The sequence below is a fragment of the Anopheles darlingi genome, chromosome 2 (assembly GCF_943734745.1).
Source record: "Anopheles darlingi chromosome 2, idAnoDarlMG_H_01, whole genome shotgun sequence".
Lineage (NCBI taxonomy): Eukaryota > Metazoa > Arthropoda > Insecta > Diptera > Culicidae > Anopheles > Anopheles darlingi.
The window spans coordinates 14,221,724-14,241,771 of NC_064874.1; the positions used below are offsets into that span (position 1 = coordinate 14,221,724).

The following is a 20,048-nucleotide window of genomic DNA, read 5'->3' on the forward strand; positions in this document are numbered from 1 at the left end:
GCGGTTAGAACGGGCGTGCTGCATGCTAGCGCGTTGTCAGGCGGTGGTGGCGCCTTGCCGTAACCCTTGTCAACGACCATACCATGCTGAAAACACCGGTTCTCGTCCGATCACCGAAGTTAAGCAGCATTGGGCATGGTTAGTACTTAGATGGGTGACCGCTTGGGAACGCCATGTGTCGTTGGCATCACCAACCTACTCTTTTGCTACTGGAAACCCCTTCGCACAGGATGCTCCGACGTCAGAGATGAAAAATTTGAGTAAAATTGCTTTTTGCAACTCTTTTTACACAATCGCTGGATGTCCTAGTTCCTTGACCGATCCGCGGTGACTATAGCTTGCTATTCTATCAGCAGCCGCGGTTAGAACGGGCGTGCTGCATGCTAGCGCGTTGTCAGGCGGTGGTGGCGCCTTGCCGTAACCCTTGTCAACGACCATACCATGCTGAAAACACCGGTTCTCGTCCGATCACCGAAGTTAAGCAGCATTGGGCATGGTTAGTACTTAGATGGGTGACCGCTTGGGAACGCCATGTGTCGTTGGCATCACCAACCTACTCTTTTGCTACTGGAAACCCCTTCGCACAGGATGCTCCGACGTCAGAGATGAAAAATTTGAGTAAAATTGCTTTTTGCAACTCTTTTTACACAATCGCTGGATGTCCTAGTTCCTTGACCGATCCGCGGTGGCTAGAGCTTGCTATTCTATCAGCAGCCGCGGTTAGAACGGGCGTGCTGCATGCTAGCGCGTTGTCAGGCGGTGGTGGCGCCTTGCCGTAACCCTTGTCAACGACCATACCATGCTGAAAACACCGGTTCTCGTCCGATCACCGAAGTTAAGCAGCATTGGGCATGGTTAGTACTTAGATGGGTGACCGCTTGGGAACGCCATGTGTCGTTGGCATCACCAACCTACTCTTTTGCTACTGGAAACCCCTTCGCACAGGATGCTCCGACGTCGGAGATGAAAAATTTGAGTAAAATTGCTTTTTGCTACTCTTTTTACACAATCGCTGGATGTCCCAGTTCCTTGACCGACCCCCGGTGGCTAGAGCTTACTATTCTATCAGCAGCCGCGGTTAGAACGGGCGTGCTGCATGCTAGCGCGTTGTCAGGCGGTGGTGGCGCCTTGCCGTAACCCTTGTCAACGACCATACCATGCTGAAAACACCGGTTCTCGTCCGATCACCGAAGTTAAGCAGCATTGGGCATGGTTAGTACTTAGATGGGTGACCGCTTGGGAACGCCATGTGTCGTTGGCATCACCAACCTACTCTTTTGCTACTGGAAACCCCTTCGCACAGGATGCTCCGACGTCAGAGATGAAAAATTTGAGTAAAATTGCTTTTTGCAACTCTTTTTACACAATCGCTGGATGTCCTAGTTCCTTGACCGATCCGCGGTGACTATAGCTTGCTATTCTATCAGCAGTCGCGGTTAGAACGGGCGTGCTGCATGCTAGCGCGTTGTCAGGCGGTGGTGGCGCCTTGCCGTAACCCTTGTCAACGACCATACCATGCTGAAAACACCGGTTCTCGTCCGATCACCGAAGTTAAGCAGCATTGGGCATGGTTAGTACTTAGATGGGTGACCGCTTGGGAACGCCATGTGTCGTTGGCATCACCAACCTACTCTTTTGCTACTGGAAACCCCTTCGCACAGGATGCTCCGACGTCGGAGATGAAAAATTTGAGTAAAATTGCTTTTTGCTACTCTTTTTACACAATCGCTGGATGTCCCAGTTCCTTGACCGACCCCCGGTGGCTAGAGCTTACTATTCTATCAGCAGCCGCGGTTAGAACGGGCGTGCTGCATGCTAGCGCGTTGTCAGGCGGTGGTGGCGCCTTGCCGTAACCCTTGTCAACGACCATACCATGCTGAAAACACCGGTTCTCGTCCGATCACCGAAGTTAAGCAGCATTGGGCATGGTTAGTACTTAGATGGGTGACCGCTTGGGAACGCCATGTGTCGTTGGCATCACCAACCTACTCTTTTGCTACTGGAAACCCCTTCGCACAGGATGCTCCGACGTCAGAGATGAAAAATTTGAGTAAAATTGCTTTTTGCTACTCTTTTTACACAATCGCTGGATGTCCCAGTTCCTTGACCGACCCCCGGTGGCTAGAGCTTACTATTCTATCAGCAGCCGCGGTTAGAACGGGCGTGCTGCATGCTAGCGCGTTGTCAGGCGGTGGTGGCGCCTTGCCGTAACCCTTGTCAACGACCATACCATGCTGAAAACACCGGTTCTCGTCCGATCACCGAAGTTAAGCAGCATTGGGCATGGTTAGTACTTAGATGGGTGACCGCTTGGGAACGCCATGTGTCGTTGGCATCACCAACCTACTCTTTTGCTACTGGAAACCCCTTCGCACAGGATGCTCCGACGTCGGAGATGAAAAATTTGAGTAAAATTGCTTTTTGCTACTCTTTTTACACAATCGCTGGATGTCCCAGTTCCTTGACCGACCCCCGGTGGCTAGAGCTTACTATTCTATCAGCAGCCGCGGTTAGAACGGGCGTGCTGCATGCTAGCGCGTTGTCAGGCGGTGGTGGCGCCTTGCCGTAACCCTTGTCAACGACCATACCATGCTGAAAACACCGGTTCTCGTCCGATCACCGAAGTTAAGCAGCATTGGGCATGGTTAGTACTTAGATGGGTGACCGCTTGGGAACGCCATGTGTCGTTGGCATCACCAACCTACTCTTTTGCTACTGGAAACCCCTTCGCACAGGATGCTCCGACGTCAGAGATGAAAAATTTGAGTAAAATTGCTTTTTGCAACTCTTTTTACACAATCGCTGGATGTCCTAGTTCCTTGACCGATCCGCGGTGACTATAGCTTGCTATTCTATCAGCAGTCGCGGTTAGAACGGGCGTGCTGCATGCTAGCGCGTTGTCAGGCGGTGGTGGCGCCTTGCCGTAACCCTTGTCAACGACCATACCATGCTGAAAACACCGGTTCTCGTCCGATCACCGAAGTTAAGCAGCATTGGGCATGGTTAGTACTTAGATGGGTGACCGCTTGGGAACGCCATGTGTCGTTGGCATCACCAACCTACTCTTTTGCTACTGGAAACCCCTTCGCACAGGATGCTCCGACGTCGGAGATGAAAAATTTGAGTAAAATTGCTTTTTGCTACTCTTTTTACACAATCGCTGGATGTCCCAGTTCCTTGACCGACCCCCGGTGGCTAGAGCTTACTATTCTATCAGCAGCCGCGGTTAGAACGGGCGTGCTGCATGCTAGCGCGTTGTCAGGCGGTGGTGGCGCCTTGCCGTAACCCTTGTCAACGACCATACCATGCTGAAAACACCGGTTCTCGTCCGATCACCGAAGTTAAGCAGCATTGGGCATGGTTAGTACTTAGATGGGTGACCGCTTGGGAACGCCATGTGTCGTTGGCATCACCAACCTACTCTTTTGCTACTGGAAACCCCTTCGCACAGGATGCTCCGACGTCAGAGATGAAAAATTTGAGTAAAATTGCTTTTTGCAACTCTTTTTACACAATCGCTGGATGTCCCAGTTCCTTGACCGACCCCCGGTGGCTAGAGCTTACTATTCTATCAGCAGCCGCGGTTAGAACGGGCGTGCTGCATGCTAGCGCGTTGTCAGGCGGTGGTGGCGCCTTGCCGTAACCCTTGTCAACGACCATACCATGCTGAAAACACCGGTTCTCGTCCGATCACCGAAGTTAAGCAGCATTGGGCATGGTTAGTACTTAGATGGGTGACCGCTTGGGAACGCCATGTGTCGTTGGCATCACCAACCTACTCTTTTGCTACTGGAAACCCCTTCGCACAGGATGCTCCGACGTCGGAGATGAAAAATTTGAGTAAAATTACTTTTTGCAACACTTTTTACACAATCGCTGGATGTCCTAGTTCCTTGACCGATCCGCGGTGGCTAGAGTTTGCTATTCTATCAGCAGCCGCGGTTAGAACGGGCGTGCTGCATGCTAGCGCGTTGTCAGGCAGTGGTGGCGCCTTGCCGTAACCCTTGTCAACGACCATACCATGCTGAAAACACCGGTTCTCGTCCGATCACCGAAGTTAAGCAGCATTGGGCATGGTTAGTACTTAGATGGGTGACCGCTTGGGAACGCCATGTGTCGTTGGCATCACCAATCTACTCTTTTGCTACTGGAAACCCCTTCGCACAGGATGCTCCGACGTCGGAGATGAAAAATTTGAGTAAAATTGCTTTTTGCAACTCTTTTTACACAATCGCTGGATGTCCTAGTTCCTTGACCGATCCGCGGTGGCTAGAGCTTGCTATTCTATCAGCAGCCGCGGTTAGAACGGGCGTGCTGCATGCTAGCGCGTTGTCAGGCGGTGGTGGCGCCTTGCCGTAACCCTTGTCAACGACCATACCATGCTGAAAACACCGGTTCTCGTCCGATCACCGAAGTTAAGCAGCATTGGGCATGGTTAGTACTTAGATGGGTGACCGCTTGGGAACGCCATGTGTCGTTGGCATCACCAACCTACTCTTTTGCTACTGGAAACCCTTTCGCACAGGATGCTCCGACGTCAGAGATGAAAAATTTGAGTAAAATTGCTTTTTGCAACTCTTTTTACACAATCGCTGGATGTCCTAGTTCCTTGACCGATCCGCGGTGACTAGAGCTTGCTATTCTATCAGCAGCCGCGGTTAGAACGGGCGTGCTGCATGCTAGCGCGTTGTCAGGCGGTGGTGGCGCCTTGCCGTAACCCTTGTCAACGACCATACCATGCTGAAAACACCGGTTCTCGTCCGATCACCGAAGTTAAGCAGCATTGGGCATGGTTAGTACTTAGATGGGGGGTGACCGCTTGGGAACGCCATGTGTCGTTGGCATCACCAACCTACTCTTTTGCTACTGGAAACCCCTTCGCACAGGATGCTCCGACGTCGGAGATGAAAAATTTGAGTAAAATTGCTTTTTGCTACTCTTTTTACACAATCGCTGGATGTCCCAGTTCCTTGACCGACCCCCGGTGGCTAGAGCTTACTATTCTATCAGCAGCCGCGGTTAGAACGGGCGTGCTGCATGCTAGCGCGTTGTCAGGCGGTGGTGGCGCCTTGCCGTAACCCTTGTCAACGACCATACCATGCTGAAAACACCGGTTCTCGTCCGATCACCGAAGTTAAGCAGCATTGGGCATGGTTAGTACTTAGATGGGTGACCGCTTGGGAACGCCATGTGTCGTTGGCATCACCAACCTACTCTTTTGCTACTGGAAACCCCTTCGCACAGGATGCTCCGACGTCAGAGATGAAAAATTTGAGTAAAATTGCTTTTTGCAACTCTTTTTACACAATCGCTGGATGTCCTAGTTCCTTGACCGATCCGCGGTGACTATAGCTTGCTATTCTATCAGCAGCCGCGGTTAGAACGGGCGTGCTGCATGCTAGCGCGTTGTCAGGCGGTGGTGGCGCCTTGCCGTAACCCTTGTCAACGACCATACCATGCTGAAAACACCGGTTCTCGTCCGATCACCGAAGTTAAGCAGCATTGGGCATGGTTAGTACTTAGATGGGTGACCGCTTGGGAACGCCATGTGTCGTTGGCATCACCAACCTACTCTTTTGCTACTGGAAACCCCTTCGCACAGGATGCTCCGACGTCAGAGATGAAAAATTTGAGTAAAATTGCTTTTTGCAACTCTTTTTACACAATCGCTGGATGTCCTAGTTCCTTGACCGATCCGCGGTGGCTAGAGCTTGCTATTCTATCAGCAGCCGCGGTTAGAACGGGCGTGCTGCATGCTAGCGCGTTGTCAGGCGGTGGTGGCGCCTTGCCGTAACCCTTGTCAACGACCATACCATGCTGAAAACACCGGTTCTCGTCCGATCACCGAAGTTAAGCAGCATTGGGCATGGTTAGTACTTAGATGGGTGACCGCTTGGGAACGCCATGTGTCGTTGGCATCACCAACCTACTCTTTTGCTACTGGAAACCCCTTCGCACAGGATGCTCCGACGTCAGAGATGAAAAATTTGAGTAAAATTGCTTTTTGCAACTCTTTTTACACAATCGCTGGATGTCCTAGTTCCTTGACCGATCCGCGGTGACTATAGCTTGCTATTCTATCAGCAGTCGCGGTTAGAACGGGCGTGCTGCATGCTAGCGCGTTGTCAGGCGGTGGTGGCGCCTTGCCGTAACCCTTGTCAACGACCATACCATGCTGAAAACACCGGTTCTCGTCCGATCACCGAAGTTAAGCAGCATTGGGCATGGTTAGTACTTAGATGGGTGACCGCTTGGGAACGCCATGTGTCGTTGGCATCACCAACCTACTCTTTTGCTACTGGAAACCCCTTCGCACAGGATGCTCCGACGTCGGAGATGAAAAATTTGAGTAAAATTGCTTTTTGCTACTCTTTTTACACAATCGCTGGATGTCCCAGTTCCTTGACCGACCCCCGGTGGCTAGAGCTTACTATTCTATCAGCAGCCGCGGTTAGAACGGGCGTGCTGCATGCTAGCGCGTTGTCAGGCGGTGGTGGCGCCTTGCCGTAACCCTTGTCAACGACCATACCATGCTGAAAACACCGGTTCTCGTCCGATCACCGAAGTTAAGCAGCATTGGGCATGGTTAGTACTTAGATGGGTGACCGCTTGGGAACGCCATGTGTCGTTGGCATCACCAACCTACTCTTTTGCTACTGGAAACCCCTTCGCACAGGATGCTCCGACGTCAGAGATGAAAAATTTGAGTAAAATTGCTTTTTGCAACTCTTTTTACACAATCGCTGGATGTCCTAGTTCCTTGACCGATCCGCGGTGACTATAGCTTGCTATTCTATCAGCAGTCGCGGTTAGAACGGGCGTGCTGCATGCTAGCGCGTTGTCAGGCGGTGGTGGCGCCTTGCCGTAACCCTTGTCAACGACCATACCATGCTGAAAACACCGGTTCTCGTCCGATCACCGAAGTTAAGCAGCATTGGGCATGGTTAGTACTTAGATGGGTGACCGCTTGGGAACGCCATGTGTCGTTGGCATCACCAACCTACTCTTTTGCTACTGGAAACCCCTTCGCACAGGATGCTCCGACGTCAGAGATGAAAAATTTGAGTAAAATTGCTTTTTGCAACTCTTTTTACACAATCGCTGGATGTCCTAGTTCCTTGACCGATCCGCGGTGACTATAGCTTGCTATTCTATCAGCAGTCGCGGTTAGAACGGGCGTGCTGCATGCTAGCGCGTTGTCAGGCGGTGGTGGCGCCTTGCCGTAACCCTTGTCAACGACCATACCATGCTGAAAACACCGGTTCTCGTCCGATCACCGAAGTTAAGCAGCATTGGGCATGGTTAGTACTTAGATGGGTGACCGCTTGGGAACGCCATGTGTCGTTGGCATCACCAACCTACTCTTTTGCTACTGGAAACCCCTTCGCACAGGATGCTCCGACGTCAGAGATGAAAAATTTGAGTAAAATTGCTTTTTGCAACTCTTTTTACACAATCGCTGGATGTCCTAGTTCCTTGACCGATCCGCGGTGACTATAGCTTGCTATTCTATCAGCAGTCGCGGTTAGAACGGGCGTGCTGCATGCTAGCGCGTTGTCAGGCGGTGGTGGCGCCTTGCCGTAACCCTTGTCAACGACCATACCATGCTGAAAACACCGGTTCTCGTCCGATCACCGAAGTTAAGCAGCATTGGGCATGGTTAGTACTTAGATGGGTGACCGCTTGGGAACGCCATGTGTCGTTGGCATCACCAACCTACTCTTTTGCTACTGGAAACCCCTTCGCACAGGATGCTCCGACGTCGGAGATGAAAAATTTGAGTAAAATTGCTTTTTGCTACTCTTTTTACACAATCGCTGGATGTCCCAGTTCCTTGACCGACCCCCGGTGGCTAGAGCTTACTATTCTATCAGCAGCCGCGGTTAGAACGGGCGTGCTGCATGCTAGCGCGTTGTCAGGCGGTGGTGGCGCCTTGCCGTAACCCTTGTCAACGACCATACCATGCTGAAAACACCGGTTCTCGTCCGATCACCGAAGTTAAGCAGCATTGGGCATGGTTAGTACTTAGATGGGTGACCGCTTGGGAACGCCATGTGTCGTTGGCATCACCAACCTACTCTTTTGCTACTGGAAACCCCTTCGCACAGGATGCTCCGACGTCAGAGATGAAAAATTTGAGTAAAATTGCTTTTTGCAACTCTTTTTACACAATCGCTGGATGTCCCAGTTCCTTGACCGACCCCCGGTGGCTAGAGCTTACTATTCTATCAGCAGCCGCGGTTAGAACGGGCGTGCTGCATGCTAGCGCGTTGTCAGGCGGTGGTGGCGCCTTGCCGTAACCCTTGTCAACGACCATACCATGCTGAAAACACCGGTTCTCGTCCGATCACCGAAGTTAAGCAGCATTGGGCATGGTTAGTACTTAGATGGGTGACCGCTTGGGAACGCCATGTGTCGTTGGCATCACCAACCTACTCTTTTGCTACTGGAAACCCCTTCGCACAGGATGCTCCGACGTCGGAGATGAAAAATTTGAGTAAAATTACTTTTTGCAACACTTTTTACACAATCGCTGGATGTCCTAGTTCCTTGACCGATCCGCGGTGGCTAGAGTTTGCTATTCTATCAGCAGCCGCGGTTAGAACGGGCGTGCTGCATGCTAGCGCGTTGTCAGGCAGTGGTGGCGCCTTGCCGTAACCCTTGTCAACGACCATACCATGCTGAAAACACCGGTTCTCGTCCGATCACCGAAGTTAAGCAGCATTGGGCATGGTTAGTACTTAGATGGGTGACCGCTTGGGAACGCCATGTGTCGTTGGCATCACCAATCTACTCTTTTGCTACTGGAAACCCCTTCGCACAGGATGCTCCGACGTCGGAGATGAAAAATTTGAGTAAAATTGCTTTTTGCAACTCTTTTTACACAATCGCTGGATGTCCTAGTTCCTTGACCGATCCGCGGTGGCTAGAGCTTGCTATTCTATCAGCAGCCGCGGTTAGAACGGGCGTGCTGCATGCTAGCGCGTTGTCAGGCGGTGGTGGCGCCTTGCCGTAACCCTTGTCAACGACCATACCATGCTGAAAACACCGGTTCTCGTCCGATCACCGAAGTTAAGCAGCATTGGGCATGGTTAGTACTTAGATGGGTGACCGCTTGGGAACGCCATGTGTCGTTGGCATCACCAACCTACTCTTTTGCTACTGGAAACCCCTTCGCACAGGATGCACCGACGTCGGAGATGAAAAATTTGAGTAAAATTGCTTTTTGCAACTGTTTTTACACAATCGCTGGATGTCCTAGTTCCTTGACCGATCCGCGGTGGCTAGAGCTTGCTATTCTATCAGCAGCCGCGGTTAGAACGGGCGTGCTGCATGCTAGCGCGTTGTCAGGCGGTGGTGGCGCCTTGCCGTAACCCTTGTCAACGACCATACCATGCTGAAAACACCGGTTCTCGTCCGATCACCGAAGTTAAGCAGCATTGGGCATGGTTAGTACTTAGATGGGTGACCGCTTGGGAACGCCATGTGTCGTTGGCATCACCAACCTACTCTTTTGCTACTGGAAACCCCTTCGCACAGGATGCTCCGACGTCGGAGATGAAAAATTTGAGTAAAATTGCTTTTTGCTACTCTTTTTACACAATCGCTGGATGTCCCAGTTCCTTGACCGACCCCCGGTGGCTAGAGCTTACTATTCTATCAGCAGCCGCGGTTAGAACGGGCGTGCTGCATGCTAGCGCGTTGTCAGGCGGTGGTGGCGCCTTGCCGTAACCCTTGTCAACGACCATACCATGCTGAAAACACCGGTTCTCGTCCGATCACCGAAGTTAAGCAGCATTGGGCATGGTTAGTACTTAGATGGGTGACCGCTTGGGAACGCCATGTGTCGTTGGCATCACCAACCTACTCTTTTGCTACTGGAAACCCCTTCGCACAGGATGCTCCGACGTCGGAGATGAAAAATTTGAGTAAAATTGCTTTTTGCAACTCTTTTTACACAATCGCTGGATGTCCCAGTTCCTTGACCGACCCCCGGTGGCTAGAGCTTACTATTCTATCAGCAGCCGCGGTTAGAACGGGCGTGCTGCATGCTAGCGCGTTGTCAGGCGGTGGTGGCGCCTTGCCGTAACCCTTGTCAACGACCATACCATGCTGAAAACACCGGTTCTCGTCCGATCACCGAAGTTAAGCAGCATTGGGCATGGTTAGTACTTAGATGGGTGACCGCTTGGGAACGCCATGTGTCGTTGGCATCACCAACCTACTCTTTTGCTACTGGAAACCCCTTCGCACAGGATGCACCGACGTCGGAGATGAAAAATTTGAGTAAAATTGCTTTTTGCAACTGTTTTTACACAATCGCTGGATGTCCTAGTTCCTTGACCGATCCGCGGTGGCTAGAGCTTGCTATTCTATCAGCAGCCGCGGTTAGAACGGGCGTGCTGCATGCTAGCGCGTTGTCAGGCGGTGGTGGCGCCTTGCCGTAACCCTTGTCAACGACCATACCATGCTGAAAACACCGGTTCTCGTCCGATCACCGAAGTTAAGCAGCATTGGGCATGGTTAGTACTTAGATGGGTGACCGCTTGGGAACGCCATGTGTCGTTGGCATCACCAACCTACTCTTTTGCTACTGGAAACCCCTTCGCACAGGATGCTCCGACGTCGGAGATGAAAAATTTGAGTAAAATTGCTTTTTGCTACTCTTTTTACACAATCGCTGGATGTCCCAGTTCCTTGACCGACCCCCGGTGGCTAGAGCTTACTATTCTATCAGCAGCCGCGGTTAGAACGGGCGTGCTGCATGCTAGCGCGTTGTCAGGCGGTGGTGGCGCCTTGCCGTAACCCTTGTCAACGACCATACCATGCTGAAAACACCGGTTCTCGTCCGATCACCGAAGTTAAGCAGCATTGGGCATGGTTAGTACTTAGATGGGTGACCGCTTGGGAACGCCATGTGTCGTTGGCATCACCAACCTACTCTTTTGCTACTGGAAACCCCTTCGCACAGGATGCTCCGACGTCGGAGATGAAAAATTTGAGTAAAATTGCTTTTTGCAACTCTTTTTACACAATCGCTGGATGTCCCAGTTCCTTGACCGACCCCCGGTGGCTAGAGCTTACTATTCTATCAGCAGCCGCGGTTAGAACGGGCGTGCTGCATGCTAGCGCGTTGTCAGGCGGTGGTGGCGCCTTGCCGTAACCCTTGTCAACGACCATACCATGCTGAAAACACCGGTTCTCGTCCGATCACCGAAGTTAAGCAGCATTGGGCATGGTTAGTACTTAGATGGGTGACCGCTTGGGAACGCCATGTGTCGTTGGCATCACCAACCTACTCTTTTGCTACTGGAAACCCCTTCGCACAGGATGCTCCGACGTCGGAGATGAAAAATTTGAGTAAAATTACTTTTTGCAACTCTTTTTACACAATCGCTGGATGTCCTAGTTCCTTGACCGATCCGCGGTGGCTAAAGCTTACTATTCTATCAGCAGCCGCGGTTAGAACGGGCGTGCTGCATGCTAGCGCGTTGTCAGGCGGTGGTGGCGCCTTGCCGTAACCCTTGTCAACGACCATACCATGCTGAAAATACCGGTTCTCGTCCGATCACCGAAGTTAAGCAGCATTGGGCATGGTTAGTACTTAGATGGGTGACCGCTTGGGAACGCCATGTGTCGTTGGCATCACCAACCTCTACTCTTTTGCTACTGGAAACCCCTTCGCACAGGATGCTCCGACGTCGGAGATGAAAAATTTGAGTAAAATTACTTTTTGCAACTCTTTTTACACAATCGCTGGATGTCCTAGTTCCTTGACCGATCCGCGGTGGCTAAAGCTTACTATTCTATCAGCAGCCGCGGTTAGAACGGGCGTGCTGCATGCTAGTGCGTTGTCAGGCGGTGGTGGCGCCTTGCCGTAACCCTTGTCAACGACCATACCATGCTGAAAACACCGGTTCTCGTCCGATCACCGAAGTTAAGCAGCATTGGGCATGGTTAGTACTTAGATGGGTGACCGCTTGGGAACGCCATGTGTCGTTGGCATCACCAACCTACTCTTTTGCTACTGGAAACCCCTTCGCACAGGATGCTCCGACGTCGGAGATGAAAAATTTGAGTAAAATTGCTTTTTGCAACTCTTTTTACACAATCGCTGGATGTCCTAGTTCCTTGACCGATCCGCGGTGGCTAAAGCTTACTATTCTATCAGCAGCCGCGGTTAGAACGGGCGTGCTGCATGCTAGTGCGTTGTCAGGCGGTGGTGGCGCCTTGCCGTAACCCTTGTCAACGACCATACCATGCTGAAAACACCGGTTCTCGTCCGATCACCGAAGTTAAGCAGCATTGGGCATGGTTAGTACTTAGATGGGTGACCGCTTGGGAACGCCATGTGTCGTTGGCATCACCAACCTACTCTTTTGCTACTGGAAACCCCTTCGCACAGGATGCTCCGACGTCGGAGATGAAAAATTTGAGTAAAATTGCTTTTTGCAACTCTTTTTACACAATCGCTGGATGTCCCAGTTCCTTGACCGACCCCCGGTGGCTAGAGCTTACTATTCTATCAGCAGCCGCGGTTAGAACGGGCGTGCTGCATGCTAGCGCGTTGTCAGGCGGTGGTGGCGCCTTGCCGTAACCCTTGTCAACGACCATACCATGCTGAAAACACCGGTTCTCGTCCGATCACCGAAGTTAAGCAGCATTGGGCATGGTTAGTACTTAGATGGGTGACCGCTTGGGAACGCCATGTGTCGTTGGCATCACCAACCTACTCTTTTGCTACTGGAAACCCCTTCGCACAGGATGCTCCGACGTCGGAGATGAAAAATTTGAGTAAAATTGCTTTTTGCAACTCTTTTTACACAATCGCTGGATGTCCCAGTTCCTTGACCGACCCCCGGTGGCTAGAGCTTACTATTCTATCAGCAGCCGCGGTTAGAACGGGCGTGCTGCATGCTAGCGCGTTGTCAGGCGGTGGTGGCGCCTTGCCGTAACCCTTGTCAACGACCATACCATGCTGAAAACACCGGTTCTCGTCCGATCACCGAAGTTAAGCAGCATTGGGCATGGTTAGTACTTAGATGGGTGACCGCTTGGGAACGCCATGTGTCGTTGGCATCACCAACCTACTCTTTTGCTACTGGAAACCCCTTCGCACAGGATGCTCCGACGTCGGAGATGAAAAATTTGAGTAAAATTGCTTTTTGCAACTCTTTTTACACAATCGCTGGATGTCCCAGTTCCTTGACCGACCCCCGGTGGCTAGAGCTTACTATTCTATCAGCAGCCGCGGTTAGAACGGGCGTGCTGCATGCTAGTGCGTTGTCAGGCGGTGGTGGCGCCTTGCCGTAACCCTTGTCAACGACCATACCATGCTGAAAACACCGGTTCTCGTCCGATCACCGAAGTTAAGCAGCATTGGGCATGGTTAGTACTTAGATGGGTGACCGCTTGGGAACGCCATGTGTCGTTGGCATCACCAACCTACTCTTTTGCTACTGGAAACCCCTTCGCACAGGATGCTCCGACGTCGGAGATGAAAAATTTGAGTAAAATTACTTTTTGCAACTCTTTTTACACAATCGCTGGATGTCCTAGTTCCTTGACCGATCCGCGGTGGCTAAAGCTTACTATTCTATCAGCAGCCGCGGTTAGAACGGGCGTGCTGCATGCTAGTGCGTTGTCAGGCGGTGGTGGCGCCTTGCCGTAACCCTTGTCAACGACCATACCATGCTGAAAACACCGGTTCTCGTCCGATCACCGAAGTTAAGCAGCATTGGGCATGGTTAGTACTTAGATGGGTGACCGCTTGGGAACGCCATGTGTCGTTGGCATCACCAACCTACTCTTTTGCTACTGGAAACCCCTTCGCACAGGATGCTCCGACGTCGGAGATGAAAAATTTGAGTAAAATTGCTTTTTGCAACTCTTTTTACACAATCGCTGGATGTCCCAGTTCCTTGACCGACCCCCGGTGGCTAGAGCTTACTATTCTATCAGCAGCCGCGGTTAGAACGGGCGTGCTGCATGCTAGCGCGTTGTCAGGCGGTGGTGGCGCCTTGCCGTAACCCTTGTCAACGACCATACCATGCTGAAAACACCGGTTCTCGTCCGATCACCGAAGTTAAGCAGCAATTGGGCATGGTTAGTACTTAGATGGGTGACCGCTTGGGAACGCCATGTGTCGTTGGCATCACCAACCTACTCTTTTGCTACTGGAAACCCCTTCGCACAGGATGCTCCGACGTCGGAGATGAAAAATTTGAGTAAAATTACTTTTTGCAACTCTTTTTACACAATCGCTGGATGTCCTAGTTCCTTGACCGATCCGCGGTGGCTAAAGCTTACTATTCTATCAGCAGCCGCGGTTAGAACGGGCGTGCTGCATGCTAGCGCGTTGTCAGGCGGTGGTGGCGCCTTGCCGTAACCCTTGTCAACGACCATACCATGCTGAAAACACCGGTTCTCGTCCGATCACCGAAGTTAAGCAGCATTGGGCATGGTTAGTACTTAGATGGGTGACCGCTTGGGAACGCCATGTGTCGTTGGCATCACCAACCTACTCTTTTGCTACTGGTAACCCCTTCGCACAGGATGCTCCGACGTCAGAGATGAAAAATTTGAGTAAAATTACTTTTTGCAACTCTTTTTACACAATCGCTGGATGTCCTAGTTCCTTGACCGATCCGCGGTGGCTAGAGCTTGCTATTCTATCAGCAGCCGCGGTTAGAACGGGCGTGCTGCATGCTAGCGCGTTGTCAGGCGGTGGTGGCGCCTTGCCGTAACCCTTGTCAACGACCATACCATGCTGAAAACACCGGTTCTCGTCCGATCACCGAAGTTAAGCAGCATTGGGCATGGTTAGTACTTAGATGGGTGACCGCTTGGGAACGCCATGTGTCGTTGGCATCACCAACCTACTCTTTTGCTACTGGAAACCCCTTCGCACAGGATGCTCCGACGTCGGAGATGAAAAATTTGAGTAAAATTGCTTTTTGCAACTCTTTTTACACAATCGCTGGATGTCCCAGTTCCTTGACCGACCCCCGGTGGCTAGAGCTTACTATTCTATCAGCAGCCGCGGTTAGAACGGGCGTGCTGCATGCTAGCGCGTTGTCAGGCGGTGGTGGCGCCTTGCCGTAACCCTTGTCAACGACCATACCATGCTGAAAACACCGGTTCTCGTCCGATCACCGAAGTTAAGCAGCATTGGGCATGGTTAGTACTTAGATGGGTGACCGCTTGGGAACGCCATGTGTCGTTGGCATCACCAACCTACTCTTTTGCTACTGGAAACCCCTTCGCACAGGATGCTCCGACGTCGGAGATGAAAAATTTGAGTAAAATTACTTTTTGCAACTCTTTTTACACAATCGCTGGATGTCCTAGTTCCTTGACCGATCCGCGGTGGCTAAAGCTTACTATTCTATCAGCAGCCGCGGTTAGAACGGGCGTGCTGCATGCTAGTGCGTTGTCAGGCGGTGGTGGCGCCTTGCCGTAACCCTTGTCAACGACCATACCATGCTGAAAACACCGGTTCTCGTCCGATCACCGAAGTTAAGCAGCATTGGGCATGGTTAGTACTTAGATGGGTGACCGCTTGGGAACGCCATGTGTCGTTGGCATCACCAACCTACTCTTTTGCTACTGGAAACCCCTTCGCACAGGATGCTCCGACGTCGGAGATGAAAAATTTGAGTAAAATTACTTTTTGCAACTCTTTTTACACAATCGCTGGATGTCCTAGTTCCTTGACCGATCCGCGGTGGCTAAAGCTTACTATTCTATCAGCAGCCGCGGTTAGAACGGGCGTGCTGCATGCTAGCGCGTTGTCAGGCGGTGGTGGCGCCTTGCCGTAACCCTTGTCAACGACCATACCATGCTGAAAACACCGGTTCTCGTCCGATCACCGAAGTTAAGCAGCATTGGGCATGGTTAGTACTTAGATGGGTGACCGCTTGGGAACGCCATGTGTCGTTGGCATCACCAACCTACTCTTTTGCTACTGGAAACCCCTTCGCACAGGATGCTCCGACGTCGGAGATGAAAAATTTGAGTAAAATTGCTTTTTGCAACTCTTTTTACACAATCGCTGGATGTCCCAGTTCCTTGACCGACCCCCGGTGGCTAGAGCTTACTATTCTATCAGCAGCCGCGGTTAGAACGGGCGTGCTGCATGCTAGCGCGTTGTCAGGCGGTGGTGGCGCCTTGCCGTAACCCTTGTCAACGACCATACCATGCTGAAAATACCGGTTCTCGTCCGATCACCGAAGTTAAGCAGCATTGGGCATGGTTAGTACTTAGATGGGTGACCGCTTGGGAACGCCATGTGTCGTTGGCATCACCAACCTACTCTTTTGCTACTGGAAACCCCTTCGCACAGGATGCACCGACGTCGGAGATGAAAAATTTGAGTAAAATTACTTTTTGCAACTCTTTTTACACAATCGCTGGATGTCCCAGTTCCTTGACCGACCCCCGGTGGCTAGAGCTTGCTATTCTATCAGCAGCCGCGGTTAGAACGGGCGTGCTGCATGCTAGCGCGTTGTCAGGCGGTGGTGGCGCCTTGCCGTAACCCTTGTCAACGACCATACCATGCTGAAAACACCGGTTCTCGTCCGATCACCGAAGTTAAGCAGCATTGGGCATGGTTAGTACTTAGATGGGTGACCGCTTGGGAACGCCATGTGTCGTTGGCATCACCAACCTACTCTTTTGCTACTGGAAACCCCTTCGCACAGGATGCTCCGACGTCGGAGATGAAAAATTTGAGTAAAATTGCTTTTTGCAACTCTTTTTACACAATCGCTAGATGTCCCAGTTCCTTGACCGACCCCCGGTGGCTAGAGCTTACTATTCTATCAGCAGCCGCGGTTAGAACGGGCGTGCTGCATGCTAGCGCGTTGTCAGGCGGTGGTGGCGCCTTGCCGTAACCCTTGTCAACGACCATACCATGCTGAAAACACCGGTTCTCGTCCGATCACCGAAGTTAAGCAGCAATTGGGCATGGTTAGTACTTAGATGGGTGACCGCTTGGGAACGCCATGTGTCGTTGGCATCACCAACCTACTCTTTTGCTACTGGAAACCCCTTCGCACAGGATGCTCCGACGTCGGAGATGAAAAATTTGAGTAAAATTACTTTTTGCAACTCTTTTTACACAATCGCTGGATGTCCTAGTTCCTTGACCGATCCGCGGTGGCTAAAGCTTACTATTCTATCAGCAGCCGCGGTTAGAACGGGCGTGCTGCATGCTAGCGCGTTGTCAGGCGGTGGTGGCGCCTTGCCGTAACCCTTGTCAACGACCATACCATGCTGAAAACACCGGTTCTCGTCCGATCACCGAAGTTAAGCAGCAATTGGGCATGGTTAGTACTTAGATGGGTGACCGCTTGGGAACGCCATGTGTCGTTGGCATCACCAACCTACTCTTTTGCTACTGGAAACCCCTTCGCACAGGATGCTCCGACGTCGGAGATGAAAAATTTGAGTAAAATTACTTTTTGCAACTCTTTTTACACAATCGCTGGATGTCCTAGTTCCTTGACCGATCCGCGGTGGCTAAAGCTTACTATTCTATCAGCAGCCGCGGTTAGAACGGGCGTGCTGCATGCTAGCGCGTTGTCAGGCGGTGGTGGCGCCTTGCCGTAACCCTTGTCAACGACCATACCATGCTGAAAACACCGGTTCTCGTCCGATCACCGAAGTTAAGCAGCAATTGGGCATGGTTAGTACTTAGATGGGTGACCGCTTGGGAACGCCATGTGTCGTTGGCATCACCAACCTACTCTTTTGCTACTGGAAACCCCTTCGCACAGGATGCTCCGACGTCGGAGATGAAAAATTTGAGTAAAATTGCTTTTTGCTACTCTTTTTACACAATCGCTGGATGTCCCAGTTCCTTGACCGACCCCCGGTGGCTAGAGCTTACTATTCTATCAGCAGCCGCGGTTAGAACGGGCGTGCTGCATGCTAGCGCGTTGTCAGGCGGTGGTGGCGCCTTGCCGTAACCCTTGTCAACGACCATACCATGCTGAAAACACCGGTTCTCGTCCGATCACCGAAGTTAAGCAGCATTGGGCATGGTTAGTACTTAGATGGGTGACCGCTTGGGAACGCCATGTGTCGTTGGCATCACCAACCTACTCTTTTGCTACTGGTAACCCCTTCGCACAGGATGCTCCGACGTCAGAGATGAAAAATTTGAGTAAAATTACTTTTTGCAACTCTTTTTACACAATCGCTGGATGTCCTAGTTCCTTGACCGATCCGCGGTGGCTAGAGCTTGCTATTCTATCAGCAGCCGCGGTTAGAACGGGCGTGCTGCATGCTAGCGCGTTGTCAGGCGGTGGTGGCGCCTTGCCGTAACCCTTGTCAACGACCATACCATGCTGAAAACACCGGTTCTCGTCCGATCACCGAAGTTAAGCAGCATTGGGCATGGTTAGTACTTAGATGGGTGACCGCTTGGGAACGCCATGTGTCGTTGGCATCACCAACCTACTCTTTTGCTACTGGAAACCCCTTCGCACAGGATGCTCCGACGTCGGAGATGAAAAATTTGAGTAAAATTGCTTTTTGCAACTCTTTTTACACAATCGCTGGATGTCCCAGTTCCTTGACCGACCCCCGGTGGCTAGAGCTTACTATTCTATCAGCAGCCGCGGTTAGAACGGGCGTGCTGCATGCTAGCGCGTTGTCAGGCGGTGGTGGCGCCTTGCCGTAACCCTTGTCAACGACCATACCATGCTGAAAACACCGGTTCTCGTCCGATCACCGAAGTTAAGCAGCATTGGGCATGGTTAGTACTTAGATGGGTGACCGCTTGGGAACGCCATGTGTCGTTGGCATCACCAACCTACTCTTTTGCTACTGGAAACCCCTTCGCACAGGATGCTCCGACGTCGGAGATGAAAAATTTGAGTAAAATTGCTTTTTGCAACTCTTTTTACACAATCGCTGGATGTCCCAGTTCCTTGACCGACCCCCGGTGGCTAGAGCTTACTATTCTATCAGCAGCCGCGGTTAGAACGGGCGTGCTGCATGCTAGCGCGTTGTCAGGCGGTGGTGGCGCCTTGCCGTAACCCTTGTCAACGACCATACCATGCTGAAAACACCGGTTCTCGTCCGATCACCGAAGTTAAGCAGCATTGGGCATGGTTAGTACTTAGATGGGTGACCGCTTGGGAACGCCATGTGTCGTTGGCATCACCAACCTACTCTTTTGCTACTGGAAACCCCTTCGCACAGGATGCTCCGACGTCGGAGATGAAAAATTTGAGTAAAATTGCTTTTTGCAACTCTTTTTACACAATCGCTGGATGTCCCAGTTCCTTGACCGACCCCCGGTGGCTAGAGCTTACTGTTCTATCAGCAGCCGCGGTTAGAACGGGCGTGCTGCATGCTAGCGCGTTGTCAGGCGGTGGTGGCGCCTTGCCGTAACCCTTGTCAACGACCATACCATGCTGAAAACACCGGTTCTCGTCCGATCACCGAAGTTAAGCAGCATTGGGCATGGTTAGTACTTAGATGGGTGACCGCTTGGGAACGCCATGTGTCGTTGGCATCACCAACCTACTCTTTTGCTACTGGAAACCCCTTCGCACAGGATGCACCGACGTCGGAGATGAAAAATTTGAGTAAAATTACTTTTTGCAACTCTTTTTACACAATCGCTGGATGTCCTAGTTCCTTGACCGATCCGCGGTGGCTAAAGCTTACTATTCTATCAGCAGCCGCGGTTAGAACGGGCGTGCTGCATGCTAGCGCGTTGTCAGGCGGTGGTGGCGCCTTGCCGTAACCCTTGTCAACGACCATACCATGCTGAAAACACCGGTTCTCGTCCGATCACCGAAGTTAAGCAGCATTGGGCATGGTTAGTACTTAGATGGGTGACCGCTTGGGAACGCCATGTGTCGTTGGCATCACCAACCTACTCTTTTGCTACTGGAAACCCCTTCGCACAGGATGCTCCGACGTCGGAGATGAAAAATTTGAGTAAAATTACTTTTTGCAACTCTTTTTACACAATCGCTGGATGTCCCAGTTCCTTGACCGACCCCCGGTGGCTAGAGCTTACTATTCTA

At 51.6% G+C, this 20,048-nt stretch overlaps 56 non-coding genes across 56 annotated transcripts; all 56 read left to right on the top strand.

The window, feature by feature from the left end:
- The first annotated feature begins 68 nt into the window (after positions 1-68).
- Positions 69-187, top strand: LOC125953009 (5S ribosomal RNA). The gene has a single exon (XR_007468929.1). It is a non-coding gene; the product is annotated as a 5S ribosomal RNA (ribosomal RNA).
- A 239-nt stretch (positions 188-426) lies between these two features.
- LOC125953010 (5S ribosomal RNA) lies at positions 427-545 on the top strand. The gene has a single exon (XR_007468930.1). It is a non-coding gene; the product is annotated as a 5S ribosomal RNA (ribosomal RNA).
- Positions 546-784: 239 nt separating this feature from the next.
- On the top strand, positions 785-903 carry LOC125953011 (5S ribosomal RNA). The gene has a single exon (XR_007468931.1). It is a non-coding gene; the product is annotated as a 5S ribosomal RNA (ribosomal RNA).
- Positions 904-1,142: 239 nt separating this feature from the next.
- Positions 1,143-1,261, top strand: LOC125953012 (5S ribosomal RNA). Its single transcript, XR_007468932.1, has one exon. It is a non-coding gene; the product is annotated as a 5S ribosomal RNA (ribosomal RNA).
- A 239-nt stretch (positions 1,262-1,500) lies between these two features.
- Positions 1,501-1,619, top strand: LOC125953014 (5S ribosomal RNA). Its single transcript, XR_007468934.1, has one exon. It is a non-coding gene; the product is annotated as a 5S ribosomal RNA (ribosomal RNA).
- Positions 1,620-1,858: 239 nt separating this feature from the next.
- LOC125953016 (5S ribosomal RNA) lies at positions 1,859-1,977 on the top strand. Its single transcript, XR_007468935.1, has one exon. It is a non-coding gene; the product is annotated as a 5S ribosomal RNA (ribosomal RNA).
- Positions 1,978-2,216: 239 nt separating this feature from the next.
- On the top strand, positions 2,217-2,335 carry LOC125953017 (5S ribosomal RNA). Its single transcript, XR_007468936.1, has one exon. It is a non-coding gene; the product is annotated as a 5S ribosomal RNA (ribosomal RNA).
- A 239-nt stretch (positions 2,336-2,574) lies between these two features.
- LOC125953018 (5S ribosomal RNA) lies at positions 2,575-2,693 on the top strand. The gene has a single exon (XR_007468937.1). It is a non-coding gene; the product is annotated as a 5S ribosomal RNA (ribosomal RNA).
- Positions 2,694-2,932: 239 nt separating this feature from the next.
- LOC125953019 (5S ribosomal RNA) lies at positions 2,933-3,051 on the top strand. The gene has a single exon (XR_007468938.1). It is a non-coding gene; the product is annotated as a 5S ribosomal RNA (ribosomal RNA).
- Positions 3,052-3,290: 239 nt separating this feature from the next.
- On the top strand, positions 3,291-3,409 carry LOC125953020 (5S ribosomal RNA). The gene has a single exon (XR_007468939.1). It is a non-coding gene; the product is annotated as a 5S ribosomal RNA (ribosomal RNA).
- Positions 3,410-3,648: 239 nt separating this feature from the next.
- LOC125953021 (5S ribosomal RNA) lies at positions 3,649-3,767 on the top strand. The gene has a single exon (XR_007468940.1). It is a non-coding gene; the product is annotated as a 5S ribosomal RNA (ribosomal RNA).
- Positions 3,768-4,006: 239 nt separating this feature from the next.
- Positions 4,007-4,125, top strand: LOC125953022 (5S ribosomal RNA). The gene has a single exon (XR_007468941.1). It is a non-coding gene; the product is annotated as a 5S ribosomal RNA (ribosomal RNA).
- A 239-nt stretch (positions 4,126-4,364) lies between these two features.
- Positions 4,365-4,483, top strand: LOC125953023 (5S ribosomal RNA). Its single transcript, XR_007468942.1, has one exon. It is a non-coding gene; the product is annotated as a 5S ribosomal RNA (ribosomal RNA).
- Positions 4,484-4,722: 239 nt separating this feature from the next.
- LOC125952963 (5S ribosomal RNA) lies at positions 4,723-4,844 on the top strand. The gene has a single exon (XR_007468883.1). It is a non-coding gene; the product is annotated as a 5S ribosomal RNA (ribosomal RNA).
- A 239-nt stretch (positions 4,845-5,083) lies between these two features.
- Positions 5,084-5,202, top strand: LOC125953024 (5S ribosomal RNA). Its single transcript, XR_007468943.1, has one exon. It is a non-coding gene; the product is annotated as a 5S ribosomal RNA (ribosomal RNA).
- A 239-nt stretch (positions 5,203-5,441) lies between these two features.
- LOC125953026 (5S ribosomal RNA) lies at positions 5,442-5,560 on the top strand. Its single transcript, XR_007468945.1, has one exon. It is a non-coding gene; the product is annotated as a 5S ribosomal RNA (ribosomal RNA).
- A 239-nt stretch (positions 5,561-5,799) lies between these two features.
- LOC125953027 (5S ribosomal RNA) lies at positions 5,800-5,918 on the top strand. The gene has a single exon (XR_007468946.1). It is a non-coding gene; the product is annotated as a 5S ribosomal RNA (ribosomal RNA).
- A 239-nt stretch (positions 5,919-6,157) lies between these two features.
- Positions 6,158-6,276, top strand: LOC125953028 (5S ribosomal RNA). The gene has a single exon (XR_007468947.1). It is a non-coding gene; the product is annotated as a 5S ribosomal RNA (ribosomal RNA).
- Positions 6,277-6,515: 239 nt separating this feature from the next.
- Positions 6,516-6,634, top strand: LOC125953029 (5S ribosomal RNA). Its single transcript, XR_007468948.1, has one exon. It is a non-coding gene; the product is annotated as a 5S ribosomal RNA (ribosomal RNA).
- Positions 6,635-6,873: 239 nt separating this feature from the next.
- On the top strand, positions 6,874-6,992 carry LOC125953030 (5S ribosomal RNA). Its single transcript, XR_007468949.1, has one exon. It is a non-coding gene; the product is annotated as a 5S ribosomal RNA (ribosomal RNA).
- Positions 6,993-7,231: 239 nt separating this feature from the next.
- On the top strand, positions 7,232-7,350 carry LOC125952913 (5S ribosomal RNA). Its single transcript, XR_007468836.1, has one exon. It is a non-coding gene; the product is annotated as a 5S ribosomal RNA (ribosomal RNA).
- Positions 7,351-7,589: 239 nt separating this feature from the next.
- LOC125952914 (5S ribosomal RNA) lies at positions 7,590-7,708 on the top strand. Its single transcript, XR_007468837.1, has one exon. It is a non-coding gene; the product is annotated as a 5S ribosomal RNA (ribosomal RNA).
- Positions 7,709-7,947: 239 nt separating this feature from the next.
- LOC125952915 (5S ribosomal RNA) lies at positions 7,948-8,066 on the top strand. The gene has a single exon (XR_007468838.1). It is a non-coding gene; the product is annotated as a 5S ribosomal RNA (ribosomal RNA).
- Positions 8,067-8,305: 239 nt separating this feature from the next.
- On the top strand, positions 8,306-8,424 carry LOC125952916 (5S ribosomal RNA). Its single transcript, XR_007468839.1, has one exon. It is a non-coding gene; the product is annotated as a 5S ribosomal RNA (ribosomal RNA).
- Positions 8,425-8,663: 239 nt separating this feature from the next.
- Positions 8,664-8,782, top strand: LOC125952917 (5S ribosomal RNA). Its single transcript, XR_007468840.1, has one exon. It is a non-coding gene; the product is annotated as a 5S ribosomal RNA (ribosomal RNA).
- Positions 8,783-9,021: 239 nt separating this feature from the next.
- Positions 9,022-9,140, top strand: LOC125952919 (5S ribosomal RNA). Its single transcript, XR_007468842.1, has one exon. It is a non-coding gene; the product is annotated as a 5S ribosomal RNA (ribosomal RNA).
- Positions 9,141-9,379: 239 nt separating this feature from the next.
- Positions 9,380-9,498, top strand: LOC125952920 (5S ribosomal RNA). The gene has a single exon (XR_007468843.1). It is a non-coding gene; the product is annotated as a 5S ribosomal RNA (ribosomal RNA).
- A 239-nt stretch (positions 9,499-9,737) lies between these two features.
- LOC125952923 (5S ribosomal RNA) lies at positions 9,738-9,856 on the top strand. Its single transcript, XR_007468844.1, has one exon. It is a non-coding gene; the product is annotated as a 5S ribosomal RNA (ribosomal RNA).
- A 239-nt stretch (positions 9,857-10,095) lies between these two features.
- On the top strand, positions 10,096-10,214 carry LOC125952924 (5S ribosomal RNA). Its single transcript, XR_007468845.1, has one exon. It is a non-coding gene; the product is annotated as a 5S ribosomal RNA (ribosomal RNA).
- Positions 10,215-10,453: 239 nt separating this feature from the next.
- Positions 10,454-10,572, top strand: LOC125952925 (5S ribosomal RNA). Its single transcript, XR_007468846.1, has one exon. It is a non-coding gene; the product is annotated as a 5S ribosomal RNA (ribosomal RNA).
- Positions 10,573-10,811: 239 nt separating this feature from the next.
- LOC125952926 (5S ribosomal RNA) lies at positions 10,812-10,930 on the top strand. The gene has a single exon (XR_007468847.1). It is a non-coding gene; the product is annotated as a 5S ribosomal RNA (ribosomal RNA).
- Positions 10,931-11,169: 239 nt separating this feature from the next.
- On the top strand, positions 11,170-11,288 carry LOC125952927 (5S ribosomal RNA). The gene has a single exon (XR_007468848.1). It is a non-coding gene; the product is annotated as a 5S ribosomal RNA (ribosomal RNA).
- Positions 11,289-11,527: 239 nt separating this feature from the next.
- LOC125952952 (5S ribosomal RNA) lies at positions 11,528-11,646 on the top strand. Its single transcript, XR_007468873.1, has one exon. It is a non-coding gene; the product is annotated as a 5S ribosomal RNA (ribosomal RNA).
- A 241-nt stretch (positions 11,647-11,887) lies between these two features.
- LOC125952928 (5S ribosomal RNA) lies at positions 11,888-12,006 on the top strand. Its single transcript, XR_007468850.1, has one exon. It is a non-coding gene; the product is annotated as a 5S ribosomal RNA (ribosomal RNA).
- Positions 12,007-12,245: 239 nt separating this feature from the next.
- LOC125952929 (5S ribosomal RNA) lies at positions 12,246-12,364 on the top strand. Its single transcript, XR_007468851.1, has one exon. It is a non-coding gene; the product is annotated as a 5S ribosomal RNA (ribosomal RNA).
- Positions 12,365-12,603: 239 nt separating this feature from the next.
- LOC125952930 (5S ribosomal RNA) lies at positions 12,604-12,722 on the top strand. The gene has a single exon (XR_007468852.1). It is a non-coding gene; the product is annotated as a 5S ribosomal RNA (ribosomal RNA).
- A 239-nt stretch (positions 12,723-12,961) lies between these two features.
- LOC125952932 (5S ribosomal RNA) lies at positions 12,962-13,080 on the top strand. The gene has a single exon (XR_007468854.1). It is a non-coding gene; the product is annotated as a 5S ribosomal RNA (ribosomal RNA).
- Positions 13,081-13,319: 239 nt separating this feature from the next.
- Positions 13,320-13,438, top strand: LOC125952934 (5S ribosomal RNA). The gene has a single exon (XR_007468855.1). It is a non-coding gene; the product is annotated as a 5S ribosomal RNA (ribosomal RNA).
- Positions 13,439-13,677: 239 nt separating this feature from the next.
- On the top strand, positions 13,678-13,796 carry LOC125952935 (5S ribosomal RNA). The gene has a single exon (XR_007468856.1). It is a non-coding gene; the product is annotated as a 5S ribosomal RNA (ribosomal RNA).
- Positions 13,797-14,035: 239 nt separating this feature from the next.
- LOC125952958 (5S ribosomal RNA) lies at positions 14,036-14,155 on the top strand. Its single transcript, XR_007468879.1, has one exon. It is a non-coding gene; the product is annotated as a 5S ribosomal RNA (ribosomal RNA).
- Positions 14,156-14,394: 239 nt separating this feature from the next.
- Positions 14,395-14,513, top strand: LOC125952936 (5S ribosomal RNA). Its single transcript, XR_007468857.1, has one exon. It is a non-coding gene; the product is annotated as a 5S ribosomal RNA (ribosomal RNA).
- A 239-nt stretch (positions 14,514-14,752) lies between these two features.
- On the top strand, positions 14,753-14,871 carry LOC125952937 (5S ribosomal RNA). Its single transcript, XR_007468858.1, has one exon. It is a non-coding gene; the product is annotated as a 5S ribosomal RNA (ribosomal RNA).
- Positions 14,872-15,110: 239 nt separating this feature from the next.
- LOC125952938 (5S ribosomal RNA) lies at positions 15,111-15,229 on the top strand. Its single transcript, XR_007468859.1, has one exon. It is a non-coding gene; the product is annotated as a 5S ribosomal RNA (ribosomal RNA).
- Positions 15,230-15,468: 239 nt separating this feature from the next.
- LOC125952939 (5S ribosomal RNA) lies at positions 15,469-15,587 on the top strand. Its single transcript, XR_007468860.1, has one exon. It is a non-coding gene; the product is annotated as a 5S ribosomal RNA (ribosomal RNA).
- Positions 15,588-15,826: 239 nt separating this feature from the next.
- LOC125952940 (5S ribosomal RNA) lies at positions 15,827-15,945 on the top strand. The gene has a single exon (XR_007468861.1). It is a non-coding gene; the product is annotated as a 5S ribosomal RNA (ribosomal RNA).
- A 239-nt stretch (positions 15,946-16,184) lies between these two features.
- Positions 16,185-16,303, top strand: LOC125952953 (5S ribosomal RNA). The gene has a single exon (XR_007468874.1). It is a non-coding gene; the product is annotated as a 5S ribosomal RNA (ribosomal RNA).
- A 239-nt stretch (positions 16,304-16,542) lies between these two features.
- On the top strand, positions 16,543-16,661 carry LOC125952941 (5S ribosomal RNA). Its single transcript, XR_007468862.1, has one exon. It is a non-coding gene; the product is annotated as a 5S ribosomal RNA (ribosomal RNA).
- A 239-nt stretch (positions 16,662-16,900) lies between these two features.
- On the top strand, positions 16,901-17,020 carry LOC125952960 (5S ribosomal RNA). The gene has a single exon (XR_007468880.1). It is a non-coding gene; the product is annotated as a 5S ribosomal RNA (ribosomal RNA).
- Positions 17,021-17,259: 239 nt separating this feature from the next.
- Positions 17,260-17,379, top strand: LOC125952961 (5S ribosomal RNA). The gene has a single exon (XR_007468881.1). It is a non-coding gene; the product is annotated as a 5S ribosomal RNA (ribosomal RNA).
- Positions 17,380-17,618: 239 nt separating this feature from the next.
- On the top strand, positions 17,619-17,738 carry LOC125952962 (5S ribosomal RNA). The gene has a single exon (XR_007468882.1). It is a non-coding gene; the product is annotated as a 5S ribosomal RNA (ribosomal RNA).
- Positions 17,739-17,977: 239 nt separating this feature from the next.
- On the top strand, positions 17,978-18,096 carry LOC125952942 (5S ribosomal RNA). Its single transcript, XR_007468863.1, has one exon. It is a non-coding gene; the product is annotated as a 5S ribosomal RNA (ribosomal RNA).
- Positions 18,097-18,335: 239 nt separating this feature from the next.
- LOC125952944 (5S ribosomal RNA) lies at positions 18,336-18,454 on the top strand. Its single transcript, XR_007468865.1, has one exon. It is a non-coding gene; the product is annotated as a 5S ribosomal RNA (ribosomal RNA).
- A 239-nt stretch (positions 18,455-18,693) lies between these two features.
- Positions 18,694-18,812, top strand: LOC125952945 (5S ribosomal RNA). Its single transcript, XR_007468866.1, has one exon. It is a non-coding gene; the product is annotated as a 5S ribosomal RNA (ribosomal RNA).
- A 239-nt stretch (positions 18,813-19,051) lies between these two features.
- Positions 19,052-19,170, top strand: LOC125952946 (5S ribosomal RNA). The gene has a single exon (XR_007468867.1). It is a non-coding gene; the product is annotated as a 5S ribosomal RNA (ribosomal RNA).
- Positions 19,171-19,409: 239 nt separating this feature from the next.
- On the top strand, positions 19,410-19,528 carry LOC125952947 (5S ribosomal RNA). The gene has a single exon (XR_007468868.1). It is a non-coding gene; the product is annotated as a 5S ribosomal RNA (ribosomal RNA).
- A 239-nt stretch (positions 19,529-19,767) lies between these two features.
- Positions 19,768-19,886, top strand: LOC125952948 (5S ribosomal RNA). The gene has a single exon (XR_007468869.1). It is a non-coding gene; the product is annotated as a 5S ribosomal RNA (ribosomal RNA).
- The last annotated feature ends 162 nt before the right edge of the window (positions 19,887-20,048 follow it).